This window comes from Anoplophora glabripennis, unplaced genomic scaffold (assembly GCF_000390285.2).
Source record: "Anoplophora glabripennis isolate ALB-LARVAE unplaced genomic scaffold, Agla_2.0 scaffold313, whole genome shotgun sequence".
Lineage (NCBI taxonomy): Eukaryota > Metazoa > Arthropoda > Insecta > Coleoptera > Cerambycidae > Anoplophora > Anoplophora glabripennis.
The window spans coordinates 129,739-147,060 of NW_019416419.1; positions in this window are offsets into that span (position 1 = coordinate 129,739).

Consider the following 17,322-nt stretch of genomic DNA (forward strand, 5'->3'; position numbering starts at 1 on the left):
TACCTGGATTTCCTAACATTTGACCTGATACCTGCTCTAGCTGTGATTTTCCCTCATGAAATTGATCCAGATATACCGAATGAAAGAATTTGGTTCCAACAAGATGGCGCTCCCCCACATTTTGGTATTGATGTTCGAAGATACTTAGATGAAATGTTTCCAAATCGCTGGATTGGTCGACGGGGTTGAATGGCCGCCAAGATCCCCCGACTTAACACCCCTGGATTATTTTCTTTGGGGATATTTGAAAGAAAGAGTCTACCAGGACAGACCGAATAATATTGAGAATTTAAAGAACAAGATTAGGGCGGAGATGCATAATTTACCAGCTGAAGCTAGTTGTTTCAATTTCTAAATGAAAAAAAACTTGCTATTGAAAAAATAAAACTTGTTTATTTGCCTTGTTTCCATTTGAAAAAAAAAGTAGGGGTAGCTGGGGGTTAGGGGGTTGAAAAAAAATTAATTATTATATAACCGAAAGATGGGAAAAATCAAAATCAGTTAACGTGTTTCGGCGTTAAAAAAAAATTAACTCATTCAAAAGATATGAATTTTATTCCGTACTTCTGGCCATCCCTGTATATTTTAGTTGTCTTGGCCCTAGGGACATTGCCATGTTGTCAAATTTTCAAATTTTTCGGGGCAGTTCTTTCCTACATAGATATCGATCGACGCATTTCCCGGTGGGACACCCTGTATACAGCGTACTTTAAAAAATTGTTGCCGTTTCCAAAATCAATATGGTTTTAGTTTAAAGTCGTCATCATTTCAAAAGAAGTTTATTTAATTATTTTTTAAAATAAAAACCTTTTCCCTCTTTTCAACTCTAACTGTTGACGCGCTGTATATTTAAAAATAGAGTAGACATCTTCGAATTTGAAGTATTTTCCAAGTTCATGGAAGTTTCGTCGTAATTTGAGTCATGATTTTTTAGATCAGAGATACCTTGTATACCATTCGTTATTCTTAAAATTATGTTCATCTCCTATAACCAAGACACCAGAATTAAAAAATCTCGCTTCAATAAAGTAGTTCATACACATTGCATTATCTTCAACCGATGGTGTGAACATGTGAACACAACTCTAAAACCCGCGTCCATTGTAAATCCTTATCCTGGCTTTCCCTGCTCCCACACACCGTAGATAATTTAACATAATTGTACGCGATATTCTATAAACATGACTGCGAATGCCACGCGGCCGGATAATGAACTAAAGAAACTATCAATAACAAAGTTCAGACCGTGACTTTTCCTTCGGGCAGAACGACGTCCGATCACAGTCTAAGCGCCCATGTGCAATTTGCGGGCAGAGGGCGTCGCCACGTGTCCGCGACAGGATAAAGAAGTTACGGGAGTCACGTGACGCAGCGTACGCCGTCGCGCTTCACTACCTTTGCGCTGAAGCGCGCCGAGGCCAGCTCTACGTCCCGTTTCTGCCGAGATTGGCCGCCCTGGGTGCGAAGAGGACGGGAGACAGCCGATTCGGGCGAAATGTTTTTCGAAGGACGCCCTAACATATTGCTGAATAGAGCGGCTATTGTCTCTATACAATGACTTGGAATAAACATTGATTGGGCCTTTGGCGCTAGGCGATTGTTTATTACTCCGATATAGTAGATGTCCCGTGCGAATTACCGAGGGAAATATATTCCTTATTGTCACTCCGAGTTGCACTTCCACATAGAGCACTTGTTCTTGTTCTTCGCAGCTTTAAAGTGTTGTGCTAATAAGTCGAATTCTATGCGAAAAATGTGAAAATAACAGAAATTTATTAAAAAAATTATTTTATAACATTATGATATGAAATGAAACATTTTTGTAAATCTTACGCTGTCCCAAAATTCTCGCAAGAAGTAATTCTGATAGAAAACAAAGGTTTTAATTAAAAATTGTGCACGGAATAGCATATTAGGTGGTCGTGGGCTTGTTGGCATAACTCTTAGACTTCAAAAAACACCAAAAAAAGAGTCTTACGGCGTTGTCATATGATCTGGGCGACCAATTCTGATTCTGAAAACGAGAAATTACACAACCGGAAATGACTCATGCAGTAATTGAATTGCTTCTTAGGCTGTTTGGCATGCGGCACTGTCTTATTGAAACCACATGTCATCTACATCTATATCTTGCAATTTATACACAAAAAACTGTATTATCATGTAGCGATAATGAGCAACATTAACTATTATTGCTTGACCAGCCGCATAATCGAAGAATGGTCCGATGATGCCACCAGCCCAAAATCCGCACCAAACACGTTCTGGATGCATTTGTTTCTCAACAATCACTCGTGGATTTTCTGAATGTCAAATACGACAATTTTGTCGAACGAAACCATCAAGATGAAAATGAACCTTATCGCTGAAGATGATTTTGTTCGAAAAATCAGCATCCACTTGTCCCATAATCCATCCAACGAACTCTCTTCGCTCTGTGTAGTCAGTTGGTTTCAGTTCTTGAGTCAACTGAACTTTGTAAGCATGAAGAAGAAGATACAAATCTTTCTTGAGAATACGCTGTAGAGAGCTTCTCGAAATGTCCAATTCTCGACCAAGGTGCCAAATTGAGTCTCGGCAACACACGAACTGCTTCGATGTTTTGTGTTACACGACTTGCTGAAGGACGACCAGTGTTTAGAGTCACTAATTGATCCAGTCTCCCTAAATTTTTCAGTTAATGTCTTCACAGTGGATTGAAGTGAAATCATTATTCCTAACATATTTTGTTCGAAAATTGCGAACTGTACCTGCCAAACTTTCATTATTTCAAAAATATTGCTCAACAATGAAGAAACGTTGTTCTTTCGTGTAGCCCTCTATTTTTTTACCCTGAACTGATACGGTGTCACGTTAATGCAGCGTGGGACCCCGTATCATTTTTAGGGGATGATTTCTAGACCCTCGAAGATAACTTTCATAATCAAGAAAATTCGGATGTTTGTGAAATAGAAAATGAAATTTAGGATTGCCCACCCTGGGATATCTTTTTGAACTTGATTTTGGACAAAGTTCATTAAACATTTATTCTAATGTACGTTAGAATTGTTTGTGCTATTTTCTATCAAAATGCGTAATTTTTGTATGGTAGTAGATTGTCGATGTAATTCAGCAAGGGACACGGTGAGATTTCCTCCAGAATTTAATCTCTGAGTATATGTATAAGAGGCGAAAGTCTTGGTTAGATAGTTTGAAAATCATTAACCTTACAGAGTCCAAAACATAATTTAGTAGGAAATGTTTAAAATATTTTGTATTAGGTTCTATTGTTCTGTTTTCTATATTCCATGTTCTATAAGCTATTAGTACAAGAAACAAGCAAAAAATACAATGGTTATAAATATAACACATACAAACTTTAAAGAACGAAATAATGTCTAGTGACTCTCCTGATGAATGATTTTGGCTATTTACTGGATATTGGTGGTGTAAATCAATACCAGTAGGAAATGTGGCCAGCAGAGTCGTTATTTCATACAGTATCATTACTTAAAAAGAAGATATGTTTTGTTTATTAAAAATTATGCTGCTGTTCTTAATCCAGAGATTAAACTGTTATTAGAATATTCCTAATTATCCTTATTTCGATGAATCTTTGCATCAATTGATGGAATATTTTACGAACTCTTCATGTTATTCCTACCTGGTTTCGAATACGGTGAAAAGTATGACTTTACGATAAAATTTCTTAATTAAACTTATACTTACCTCTCTTTGTGAGTTCGTGAATCATATTCGTAAACAATATAAATAAAACAGAAATGTTTACGATTTTCTAGAACAATGCAACATAATTATGTTGTCAATTGACCCGACTATAGTCATTTTGGCTTTTATTTACGTTTTACTGTCTTCGTAAATAAGAAAGGATTTGGACGTTAAAATCTAAATATCCCCCCAAGTACATATCCATAAAACTCACTTTTAATAAAGTACCACATCACATTAAAAGTTAAGTACTTTTGTTACCGTTATAACGGTCCCCGCCTCTAGGCTCCCTCTAAAAATATGTGACAGTCATAAACACACCAAACTAGATTCTTTACTTAAAGAGTCATTTGGCCAAGTTGCAAAATCGACGCTGTTTACAAACATCCGAAGTAAAACATCCAAACTTACACTCCGTAAAAGCTTCTTATTCTGTCCAGACTTCCAAGAAGTAAAACAGGGTTCTTCAGACTGAAACTACCAATTTTATAGTACACTATAAATAGAAGATGAAATTCCACTGTTTTAGAATAATTGAGGTTTTACTCACTAGGAATATTTATTTGAAATGCAATGCGGTCCAGAAAAGTTATTAATTTTTCACAGTTAAACTAAGTTTCAGTTTATCTAGAATTTAAAATATTTACTGCAAATATGTGTTTGAGGTGCANTTATTTGAAATGCAATGCGGTCCAGAAAAGTTATTAATTTTTCACAGTTAGACTAAGTTTCAGTTTATCTAGAATTTAAAATATTTACTGCAAATATGTTTTTGAGGTACATCTTTATAATAAAAAAAAATGTGATGTGGTGAAAAATATTGGTTGTGACAAAATATGTATAAGGTTTTATATGAACAATGAACGTTTTAAATGCCATTTTAATAAAAAAAAAAAGACAAAAATGATGTCTATCTGCAAGTTGTTTTATTTTAACCACATTTAAATAAAATTCGTATTTTATTCCCTCATGACTGTATACTGTAAACTAATATGAACTACTGCAAACGTTATTTGAGCGTATAAAAGTTTTTTCTTATTCTCTTAAGTCGGTTTGATGATCTTGAAAAATCAATATATCAATTATCAACATCCTACTAAAGTATGTATATATTGTTACGAGGCAGATTAATGTTTCAATTTATCACAATTATGATTATATTTTCCATTCCAGATAGTCGATTTTTTATAGACATAGAGTAAGTCAGGAATAGATGATTTGTATAATATTTTTTATATTAATACAGAAAATTTAGTCCAGCTAGTTGGTTAGTTATTGTAGCCCTAATCAAATGCCAGCCTAATTTTATATAGGACATTACATTAGAAACATTATAAGTTATGTCTTACTGTAATTTTGATTAATTTAGACATTTTTTAAAATCTATTGGATACGTGGGAGATCTATGCTGTAGCCTGAAAATAGATACCTTATTTGCTAGAGACCAGAATGCCGCGTNTGGCGAATGACGCTAGAGACTACAGTTGTCCAGCTATGTAGTGGTTGAATGTTCTATAACTTGAATATTTTTTTTCTCGGGAACTATAAGGATTTTACAACAAATTTTTTTACGATATTGATTCCATTTCTCATGCTGCATCTATTCCCAAATGTTTTTGAATAAGTTGTGAATCACCCTGTATTGCTACGAGGCAGATTAATGTTTCAATTTATCACAATTATACTTATATTTTCCATTCCAGATAGTCGATTTTTTAGTTTCGTTATAGACATGGTTAGAGTAAGTCAGAGATAGAAAATTTAGTCCGACTAGTTATTTTAACCCTAATCAAATTCCAGCCAAATTTTATCTAGGGCTTATCTATAAAACATTATGAGTTATGTCTTAGTGTAATTTTGATTAATTTAGACATTTTTTAAAATCTATTGGACAGGTGGGAGATCTATGCGATAAGCTGGAAATAGATACCTAATTTGTTAGAGACCAAAACGCCGCGTATTAGGATCCAAAAATATTTTCCGTTGTGTTAAATGTGTAAATTGTACCAAGAAAGTCATATTACAGTTAGTGAAATTGAGAAATGATTGTTCCAGTCAAATTATGATTTTGTGGATTACGAAAACGTTTTACTTACGTTCTTCTTATCCATTGAATATCTTTCACAGATGGGAATGAAGTAGAAATCTTCGGAAATGAGCACGAAATAAAATACATTATTTCTAAAGGAAAGTGAAGATAAAATGAGATATTTTACATTTTAAAAGGAAAACCCACTTTATATTATTTAAACTTTATTTTGTTGTGAAGCATGGAGAAGCTAAAAAAAATTGCTCAAATGATTGAAACAGATAACTAAAGGAAATAATGGTAAAATAACTGAATTGGTAATTTCATTTCATCGTGGCTAATCAATTTTGAAACCTGTTTAGCAATTGCGTACAATTTTAAAGACATGGCCTTGAATTCCAAAATTCTTATACCTTTTCAGAAATTTACTTTGTACTATAATCCTCAGAATATCTATATTTATAACATTTATTGGAATGTTGACGTTATTTTGAGAATTATTTGACCAATTAAATTGAAAATTTCAACAATCTTGTTTTTAATGTTTAAAGTTTTGAACCTAAATTTCTTTGTTCTGCATAGATCGAAAATTGAGACCAAAAATACTTAAAACTTATCTAATTTTCATAAATATATTATTATTTTAAAGGAAAAAATTTCAATTATTTTCGAGACCAGAACGATTTTTCTTGTCACTGTTGTTTCTATCTAAATTGCCCCGTTGCAATAATTTTCCTAACATCAAAATAAATAAGAGTGTTGCACTAATTTGTTCCAGAGGAATTTTGCAGTCATGACCAAGTGTCTACAGTAATTCTACCCAGTCAGTATGAAATATGAACGCAATTTACTCCAAAAGTAATATCTATACTGCAGTTTAAGTGAAATAGATTCATTTAGTTCCAATCATGAGGCTGGATAATCAAAACAATTAAAATAAATACAAAGAGGAAAAATAGATGTTAAAAACAAAGAGTTAAAAGTTATCTAGCTCATCAAGGGTGTCCTAAAATTCATGCAAGTAATTTTGATAGAAAACACAGGTTTTTAATTAAATTGTTGGCATTAGCCTTAGACTTCAAAAAAAAACGACAGTTCAATGACATTAAATTGCGTCATCTGGGCGGCCATTGTTGATCAACAAAACGGGAAATTACACGACCAGATTACACGGCCACATGGAATTGCTGCTCGGTCTGTGTGGTAAGTGGCACCGTCTTGTTGAAACCACATGTCGTCTACATGCATATCTTGCAAGTTAGGCACAAAAAACTGGATTGCCATGTTGCTATATCAAGCACCATTAACTGTTATTGCCTGACCAGCCGCATTTTTTAAGAAGAATGACCGATGATGCCTCCAGCCCAAAATCCGCACCAAACAATGACACGTGGATGTATTTGCGACAATTTTGTCAATTAACGAAGCCATCAAGATGAAAATGAGCTAAAGATGATTTTATTCGAAAAATCAGCATCCACTTATTTTATAGTCCATTCAACTAAATTTCTTCGCTCTACGTGGTCAGTAGGCTTCAGGTCTTGAGGCAATTGAATAATGTAAGCATGAAGATGCAAATTCTTGTGGTGAACGACTTGTTCAAGGACGACCAGAATGTTAAAGATGTATTCCGACCATATTTTGCAGCTGCCAAACCTTCATTATTTTTAAAATATTGCCCAACAATGAAAACGCAAAATAACTATTTTCAAACTCGAATTTTTTTACTTGAAATTTTAGTTCGTCTTTTTCGTAAATTTATTTGTACATTGTTTCAAATTTTATAAAATAACCAGTGTTCCTGTTTAATTTATATCCAAACCAAAAATCCATTTTGTGGTCGAAAAGTGTTCGGTTTCTTGTCTTTCAACTAGTGCGCCTGCTATTTTTTCATTGAGTATATTTTTCTTATTTTTGGTAAAATTGGTCATATAGGAAGGACAAAGAAATTAAAATTCATTAAACTCACTTTCATTCTTAATGAAACACCCTGTACGATTGTACAATTTTGAAAATAAGCTCAATTCAATTATTGCTTACCAATTCTCTTCATTTATTGCAACTGTGTTTTGCTCCCCCGATTTGCAGGAAATAATTATATGGAACTTTAGCAGTTGTGATGCTGATGATAAAACAACATTTCTTCCCATGCAAGTCAGTACTAATAAAAATAGTAACGCATTACGACGGCAAAGAAAAAGAAAACATTTAGAATCGAACGACACATTTTCTCACAAAAACACGAATCCTTTATAAATCAGTTATTAATTGGATGCACACAACGCATTCCTCGGAGAGAGACGAATAAGTTTTTTGTGCTATTTTTTCTCCAGCCGGCTATTAGTTTCATGTTGTGTATGCCTATTTAAGTGTCGGGATTCTAAAAATAATGCTTTTTGAAAGCGCCAGAGTTATGGAGGGTTGGTTGTAAAGAGCAGCAGATGACAAGTAGTTACACGGCGCCGACATGACACCGTAATAGCTCCTTCGCATTTGCTCTAAAAGCACTTCCTTAAAAAAATAACGCCGTCGTCGCACCTCCATAAATAACCCTCCACGCTAAATTGTGTATTTGAAAGGATTTGTCACTGCACATTTTTAAATCAAGTGGCCGCCGTATTTTTTATTCCGCATAGAGTTTAATGTCTCACTGAAAGGACGGTCCAAAATAATAGACAATAATAACTGTTACTTGCACTATCTGGAAATTATTCACCTGCAAACTATTTGTATCTTAGTATCTTACATCACCTGTGCAAGGATTTGGTAGTTGTCTGAAAATATATAGTCCGTGAAATTAAAGAACTGGGTGACCTTATGCATCATATCAAAATAATGACTAATAGGGTTATTTCCCATATTTTTTCTTTTTTTTTCAAAAAATCTGATTAAAATGTGTAATGTGTTTTTGAAGAGCTATAAATCCAGTGAATTCTACATAGTTTACACTTAAACCACTTTTGATTGCTTTTTAGGTAACTACAGGATTCCAGAATCCTGTTTTCCTCAGAAGGTTATCCTTCTCTGGCTTCTGTTGGATCAGTACGTCATCTTCTATTATTTCCAGGAATTCCAGTGAGACGTGAAAAACGAATTTTACTAATTTGCTATAGTTTCTTTTCTAAATAATATTAATTAAATGATTTTAAAAATACCAAATAGATATTAGAAATTAAATATACTAATCGAATTTCCAATACATTTATAATTAATTTTATAAAATACTAACACAATAATGAAAACCAAGATTAATCAATGTATATCAAACATCTCATCAAGATATACACACATGAACTTATTTCAAATATTTTTGTCACATGTCTATTATATCAAATGAGGTAAATACACGGATTTGTGTTGAGTAAAATGTAATTTTAAAATCTGACTTACAACATTGCAAGGACCTTCATACTTGACTCAAGAAAAGTTCATGTTATGTAGAATCATCACACCAAATTTCATCAAAATCGGTTTGATTGATTTTGCTTACCTAATAATTTTACAATCCAGATTTTGAAAAAAAATTGCAATTTTTCAAAATTTTGCACAGCAAAAACCAAAACCCTTAGATACTTGATCGAATTTTTGTACTTATATAACAATTAGAATAACTTTGTGAATATTCAATCAAATCAATTTTTTTAAAGCAGGTTTTAAAAGTTATTGGAAAGACGCTTCTTAAAAAAAAAACAGATCGTTGGTCAATTAGTTACGTAGTTATAGCCGATCAAAGTTAACCGTCTAAATGTACTGGGACATCCGGGCTAATTTTTCGAAAAATACCTTTGGTATTCCGAGTACTTACCAGGTCTATGTTTGCAATACTTTTCTTCATTGGCAACCTACTTTAAAACGCGTTTAAAGTTATTTATGCAAGCGAGAAATTCAAGAAAATCGTACGGGTGGTATGGCGGTGGTGGGGGAAGTAGAGAGTGCGGCCGCTTCGGCCTGCTCGAAATTGAATCGGCGAGTTTAAAACCGCTACGCGCTTAAAAATTTTTACTATCTTAGCTTCTAGAGGTCCAATTTTGATGATTTTTTTTCAAACCGATGTCTCGCGATAAAAAAAAACAATTAGCGTATTTTCAAACGCCTATCCTTAATAATTATTGCTCTCTCAACAGTCCTATAATTATTTATCTTTAAACTTCCTTTAATTATTAATTTTATTTTTTTAATGTGTCAAAGGTAAGTGCATAAACTTATATACTGTTTATCAAAGATCAAAAACTTAAATATTCTAAAATTGTTTAAACAACAATTATATTCAAAATATGTCGAATATTAATTAATTAATTAATTAAAATTTAATCATAATTTTTTTGTAATTAAAGTGTAATTCAAATATTATTTACTGTTTAAAATATAAGCAAATGAGAAATTAACTCATTATATTACAAAAATACAAAATTACAGTACAAAAATTCGACCAATGTTTAAACAAGCGCCAGAGCTCTCCTAATTGATGGATTCGAAAATTTTTCAAAAAGCGTTTGAAAGCTTGAGAGCCCTTCTATATGTGATTAAATTTTCAAGTATCTAAGGGCCTTGGTTTCTGCTGTGCAAAATTTTGAAAAATCTGGATTGCAAAATTATTATGTAAAATCTATCAAACCGATTTTGATGAAATTTGGTGTGATGATTCTACATAACATGAACTTTTCTTGAGCCAAGTATGAAGGCCCTATACCCAACTTAAAGACCCAAAAAAAAATACCCTAAAAAGTAATGTTTTTTAACCCCATTTTTGGCGATTTTTTCGATTTTTATAATAATAATCATGATTCATTCGATTTGTAACTAGTCATATTTTGTATAATTTAATTACAAACATTTTTTTCCTTTTCCATTTTCGCCTAAAATCAACTCTTGAAAAGATACATAACTAAATAGGAAGAAGAATATGACATCTTTCGAATTTTTTTGACATATTGTGCCGCCAAAAATTAAGCCCACGTTTTTTTTATGCGCATAGAAAAATTTTCGTTTGTAGTGATATTTTAAAGCCAAAAAGCCAAAAATCCCTGTGGATATACGATTCACCAGATATGGACACTTTGAAACAGATAGTTTAAAACGAAATTCTGTGAATTTTCTAGTATCCACCATCGCACCTTACCAACTACCATCGAAATATTTGCTACCCTTATTCATGAAAGTGACAGTGGACACAGTCACCCGGATTTTATTAATTTTTATGACCCCTCCGCCTCATTAACCCCCGACGAACACGCACTCTTCACTTAATAGATATTTTTGTTCGTCCCATATGGGCCGGAGAATTATTAAATCAAGTAAAGTGTACCTAATGCGAGTCCTTAATCTGAAAATAACACATAATAAAGAGTCCGCTGACGTGGAAGAATTCGCCACATGTTTAGTGCATCAGAGGGCGCTAATCCCGTCGATAGTGTTTTATTACTGCACTTTCAGCCCGCTTTGATTTTGTTTTATTGGCGGCCATATGTTGCACCCCTGTGCTCCTGGTTCGATTGCCGGTTGCGTATTTTCTCTACTCACTGCAACGGATTAACAGTTAGCCATGCAGCTAATCATTATTGAGCTTCATTTTGTAATAGTGTACCTATGTAAAACAGGTTTCTCAAATAATGTTCACATCACATTTTATTATAAACAAATAAAGAGATGTATCCTTATTGCATTCCATGATAACAATCGTCATACAAAATAATCCTAAAAATGTAATTTTAAGTAAAACATTCCTCTTGAACATGGATGCGATAAGCATATAAAGAAATTGTGACACTGTTAAAAATATAGAGGATATTAGTGAAAAACTTATACCGTCCAGCCACCATAGACTCTAAATAAGATGATTTAGATCATAGAATATGTAAACCAACAAATTCCAATGAGCAGAAATCGTAAGAGGTGCATAGTAGACCGCATTCATTTTTGTCTACGTAAAAACGAAGATCTATTTAAAAATTTTACAATTTGGAAATCGTATTCCAGCCCTTCTCCTTCCAAGGACACCGAAAATGGCTGAATGAGATCAAAGTCACAGCACTTTGATCTCTTAGATTAATTTAGTTATATGCAAAACTCAACACCTGTTGAAATATAACCATTTCAGACAACATTTTTTCATACAACTTTAGAAGTGTTTGAGCTCAAAACTTCTTACTTGGTACACATTTTTGTTTTATTTGAGACTTATACATTATTTGCAAATGGAAATGTATGCAAATTACAATATGTGTTATTTTTGGGTCTTTACGCCCTTGATAACCCAACTTTTTTATACGAAGTCTATGGCTATCTAATTTAAATTTTATAGTATAAAATTTCTTTAACAATATCAAATTTTAATATGAAAACTTAAAAAAATAAGAAAATATTACATCGTCATAGTAAAGTAATCGTGTTTCCTATTTTTCATTTTGTCAAATATACCGGGTGTCCCATTAAGGTCATCGACCGGCTGTATCTCGGAAACTATTTGCCCTATAGATTTCGGGAAAATAAATTGGTGACTAACATGGCCACCAGAAATTCAATAAAATTATTTTTAGCTTCTAATTTTGGCTGCTAGAGGACGCATTTCTAAAATAAAATTAAAAAACTGATTTATTTTTAAGAAATCAAACTTAATGTTTTCGAGATCTTTTTCTCATTCTTCAAAATTTTTTATGGAAAAATTTTCTCCATCTTAAAAATTGCCCCTGTTTTCTTTTTTGAAAATAATGCTACCTTTTTTTATTTTATGGTATTTTTACACATAAAATAACGAAAAAAATGCCGCAAGCCGGAACCTTGTATCTTATTTCAAACTGAAGTTATTAACAAAAGTTTAGATAGATTTGGCGAGTTAAATAAAAATGCGTTTTTTATTGCATCATGTAGTATTTATCTACATAGAATACCGAGGACATGACAAATTATTACTACCATTAGGAGTCCGAGTGTTTAAATAACTTAATAACAATGCGAAATAAATTATATTTATTAAATTAACAATAATAGCTAAATCAAAAATAATCTGTTAACAAAAATAAAACAGGAAATACAATATAAATTTACAATTTTAATTTAACAAGTGTTCAAAGTGACCTCCATTATTTTTTACAAACTTTATATACCTTTGGTGGGTAGAAGACACAGCAGTTTCAATTTCTACCATTGAAATCGAGTTTATAGCGTTTCTCATACGATTAATCACATCCTCGCGCGTAGTTGGTCGGATTTGATAGGCAATATCTTTTAGCTCTCCTCATAAGTCTAAAACTGTCAAATGGATGGTCCATCTCTTCCAATCTACCTGTTGCGAAATTGCGTATCCAAATAATTTCTAACATTTTCAGAAACATGCGCCGGGCAGTCATCATGCTGATACCACATATTTAAATGGGTGGCTAATGAAACATTTTCCAAAAGAAGTGGTAGCTCATTCCTTAGGAAGTTTAAATATCTCTCGCCATTGAGAGTTTCTTCAAAAATAAACACCTTCAACAATACCGCACCACACATTAACACTAAATTGATTCTGGTGATCAATTTCAATCATCCAGTGTGGATTGTTTGCTGCCCAATAATGAGTATTGTGTAAGTTTACCCATATTTCATCAGTCCGCAAGATTCTAGACATTTGTATCGTCTTGTAATTTGTTAAGTGTCCATTGACAAAACTGCAATTTTTTATCAGTATCTAATTCATAGAGAGTTTGATCTAATTCGACATGGTATGGATGCATTTTATGGTCCGTTAAAATCCGCTGGATAGCTGACCTTGATACTCCTATGTCTCTTTCTATATCTCTTATACTTATCACATTTTCCTCATTGCAGGTTCTTCTGTATCTATTTGAAGCTACCGGCAGAACATGTCCAGTTTGTCACAAACCTCTTGCAATTTTATTGAATTACTAGGCCATATTTGTCAACTTTTTTCCCGAAATCTATAGGACAAATAGTTTCCGAGATGTCGAAAATATTATATATAAATAAAAAATTAGGGGAAAACGCTAGCTAGCAGCATGCACTGAACGGATACGTCCAGCGATAGCTTGTGTGAATGAAAGTCATAACTTTTCATTAAAAATTGCTAGTCCTTAAAATATTCTAACTAAAAACTTTCCTTAGTACTACTATACAGATTTTCCCCATGGTATGTTGAATTTTAAGGGTTAGCCACTTGCCTATTCGCGCCACAGTTCGACTACCGGGCCATCGATTAGCCGTGTCTTCTCAATCGGAATCGATGTTTACATTTGAATTAATTACGACTTGTTTATTTTATTCGCTACAGAGGACACCGTATTTTGTTTATATTGGCCGGACGAATTGTTTGTTTTTATTTTAATTAGTGGCTTGGCTTTTTATTTGTCCGCGGTTCAATTTCACTCATATGTCGGGTGGATGTTTATTCAGTTTGCTTGATTTTTTTCTTTGTATAAACAATCCTTAAGTAAATAACGTCCCTTCACTATTTGTATTAGAGCATTTCATGATTGCAATTATTGCGAGACGTCAACGTCATTTCAAAATACCCTAGTCCTAGTAGACACACTATTAAGTATCCTGTCTTTATATAAATACTGAGTGTTTCGGAAAAGATATTACAAACTTCCATGTCAGAGAAGATTTGGTTCCTTTAGACATAATATTTTCAAATCCCTAGCGAAATATTTTCTCCATCGAATAAAATACTTTTAAATTCGCTCTGATTAAACGTTCTGTCTCGTTTCCAGATTCGTATGCAGCGGGTCTGTTCTCGTACGACGTTACATTCTTTGAACATATTCACAAATAACCCATTTTTTGTCTGGTCTAGCTTGATGTGCGTACAATCTTGCATTCAGTGGCGCTTTTCATAGTAAAAAAAATAAATTTAAAATTTATTTTACAGTGCTATCTCGATAATTAAATACGTAGATTAGCATTATGTAACACATTAAAAAGGAAATGTTAAATTTGTTATGTGCAGTCAATTTAACCCGACTTGCAAAATTGATTTGAAAAACTCTGAATACGTGGGCTCCGCGTAGCTCGCTCCAACATCTGTAAAGTGTTTACAGCGGTGGTCATGGTTACCGTCGCGCAGCATTGAAAGTCGGAGTGGGAGTAGCGCATATTTACTATGCAGTTTGGGGTGTATTTAGTCCGACCGTAACCAAAGCACAGCTTTTTTTCTTATTAAACGTAATTTGTTCAGGTGTGGTGTAAAATTTTGTTACTTACTTGGTACAACTTGTGTATTTTTTAAAAGATTGTAAAGACAGACTAACAGTAATGTCTACTGAAAAATCAGTGGTGAGAGAAATACCTAATTTTAATAGAAAATTAAAAGTTTATTTCGGACAAAAGCAGAAGCAAGGACTTAGTTTAGTTTAGTTTAGTTTATTTATTTTGCATATAGACATTAATACATGTATAGCAATAGTCAATATAATGATACAGTAAAACTGTACACTATTATTACATATAAAAGAAATAATTGTAAATATAAAAACATTAAACACAAAAACAATTCAAAAAACAAACAAAACAAAAAAAGAAACATCCGCTACTTGAATAAAAACATTTCGCAGTTAAAGGTCATGAAATTAAAAAAAAACTTACAATTTAAAATATTCTGCAAGAGAATAGTAACACCTATTGATCAAAAACTTTTTTAAAATATGTTTAAAAACATGCAAGTCTTTAAAAGACTTAATATTTTCCTGGAGAGAATTATAAATTTTTAAGCCAATGTGGTCAGGAGATCTTGAAGCAATCGATAATCTTGCAAATGACAAATGGAAGTGTTGCCAAATTCTAGTATTAGCAGAGTGAATATCACGATTCAGCATAAACTTATTTTTGTTTTTATAAACGTATACACACAATTCCAAAATATATAACGACGTAACAGTTAAAATATTGAGCTCAACAAAAATATTGTTCTTACTATTTTCTTCTGAACTTTAAGTATTGCTTGGGACAGAGTGGACTCACCCCATAAACAAATACCATAACGAATATGTGAATCTACACGAGCATGATATAAACTTAACAACTGTTGTCTCGTTAAGACTTATAAAAGATATTAAATATAATGTTGAACACATTTTCCCTATATTTGTCCAATTATATTTAGTATTTTTTCCAATACTTTGTACCTAAATTTTTCCGCCCCCCTCTGGTATGGAAGTCAAGAGCCGCCACTGCTTGCATTACGTAACAGTACGCGGCAAAATTCTAGCTAATGTTTGATCAATTTCGGAATGTTCTAGAATTTCATCCTGAATTTCAGTAATTTCGAGTGGTACAAAATATCCTTTATTAGGATACTCTTGAACTAAGTTAGCATGCATCCGCGGTATCGGATGATTTCTTAACGGAAATCTTTCCAAATGAATAAGAAGTTGCAACTGCATTTTGTCAACACTCCCCGTAAATTAAAAGCATGTCTATAAGTTTACTGTTTTCGTAAACGTACGTCACCGTTTAAAAAGTTTATGAAGAAAGGAGATCAGGACCATATATAATTTTTTTTTAATTTTTGTATAGCAATATCTTTGTTATTTTGTAGCTTCTGCATAGGTGATTTTTAGTAAGATTTTTGTGTTAGAGTAGGTGATTATTTTTCTCGCGACAGACCAGTTCTTAGTGGCATACCACAGGGCTCAGTGTTGGGACCTTTACTGTTTATAATTTATGCCAGTGACATACAATATCACGTTGTCAACCAATTATCTTTTTTTTGCAGATGACACTAAACTATATTCCAACCCTCTGAGGGACCATTTGTCCCTACAACAAGACTTAATATCTATTGCTAATTGGTGCGAAGAATGGCTACTTCCGTTAAATACTGACAAGTGTGTCGTGCTTCATGTGGGCCGTAAAAACCCCAATCTTGTGTACTCCTTACGAGGTCAAGGATTAACAACAGTAGCTTCTCACAACGACCTAGGTATCATTATAAACTCGAACTTGTCGTGGTCCGACCATATCAACTCTGTGTGCAAACGTGCCAACACCAAACTTTATCTACTACGGAAATCGTTTACCAACTTATCCTTCGATGCTTCGTGCAAATTACACTGCGGCCAATCCTAGAATATGCCGGTTCCGTTTGGTACCCTGACCTCATCCGAGACCAACAATCCTTAGAAAATGTTCAACGATCAGCGACCAGACTTTGCTTTGGACGAGTTAGACCACTATACATGGAGCCACTTTCCATGGCTAAACTCACAAACTTTCAGCTGCGTCGCCTACGAGGTGACCTTATTTTAACATTTAAAATTCTTAAATATAATTTTGGCAACCTGTCATCAGTCTATTCGTTGAACACTGATGGCCGCCTCCGTGGTCATGAACTAAAATTAAAAAAAGAAAATTTCAAATCTAGAGTAAGACAATTTTTTCTTTCTAACAGAATTTTTGCAGTTTGGAATAATCCTCCGGCAACTATAATTGGTGCCCCATCTGTGAACTCTTTCAAAAATAGACTCGATGCTCATCTATTCAATAGTTAATTTATATCAAAATGTATCACTTGTCGCATATTCTTGCCATTATTTCATTGTCTCTAAATTTTTTTTCTTTTTTCTTTGTCTACTTAATTTCTGTATATG